The following is a 757-nucleotide window of genomic DNA, read 5'->3' on the forward strand; positions in this document are numbered from 1 at the left end:
CTGCTTGTCACTGCGCGAGATTGGGTTCAATTCGCTTCCAGGTCGGGCGCTTGCATATTGGGAGGGCTCAGTGGGTAGAACTGCGCCTTTCAGCTCCAGAAACTCGCCTTCGATTCATATCTTCTTTGACTGACTGTGTGGAATTTGCACACTCCTTTCTCTCTCTCCCGTGTGAGTTTCCTCTGGCTGCTCCGATTCCTTCCCACAGTGCAAAGGTGTGCAATTCAGGTAAATGGCAAACAAAATCTGAATGGACTGTAAGTGCTGTAAGTAAGAGACTGTACTATTTATCATTTCACCAATACCAGGGAGAAATATCTGCTGCTCAGCATAATTTACGCATTTCACTTATTCATAGGGTCAGACGCGCTTTAGCGTATGTGATGAGGTGACCAAGAGGTTAAGGTGATGGATTACTAATCCACTGCGTTCTACGCGCGTGGGTTCGATTCCCACTCTCGTCGTTGTTATCAACGATTTTCAATTTTGCTATCTTTGGATGATAACAGCTGTCCAATGTTTATATGCATCGACGCTATAATAAAATCTCAAAGAATAATTTAAGTCTGTTGCCTAAACTGCATTGAAATGTAGATTGAAATGGGATAATGAAAAGCAACGCAATGTTATTTTCCAAGTAAAGTTGCTGTGAACTTTTATCGTATGAAAGAGATCCAGGAGAACCAAATAACGAGAGTTGCAAAGTGCATGTTGATGCATGCGATTCTTAATGAGTATTTTGTCAGATGAAATCTGT

At 42.0% G+C, this 757-nt stretch overlaps 1 non-coding gene across 1 annotated transcript; it reads left to right on the forward strand.

Annotated features, from left to right (window-relative positions):
- Window positions 1–382: 382 nt before the first annotated feature.
- trnas-acu (transfer RNA serine (anticodon ACU)) lies at window positions 383–464 on the forward strand. Its single transcript has one exon. It is a non-coding gene; the product is annotated as a tRNA-Ser (tRNA).
- Window positions 465–757: the final 293 nt, after the last annotated feature.

This window comes from Chiloscyllium plagiosum, unplaced genomic scaffold (assembly GCF_037043375.1).
Source record: "Chiloscyllium plagiosum isolate Xiang-an unplaced genomic scaffold, Cpla_swu_hap1 HiC_scaffold_13, whole genome shotgun sequence".
Lineage (NCBI taxonomy): Eukaryota > Metazoa > Chordata > Chondrichthyes > Orectolobiformes > Hemiscylliidae > Chiloscyllium > Chiloscyllium plagiosum.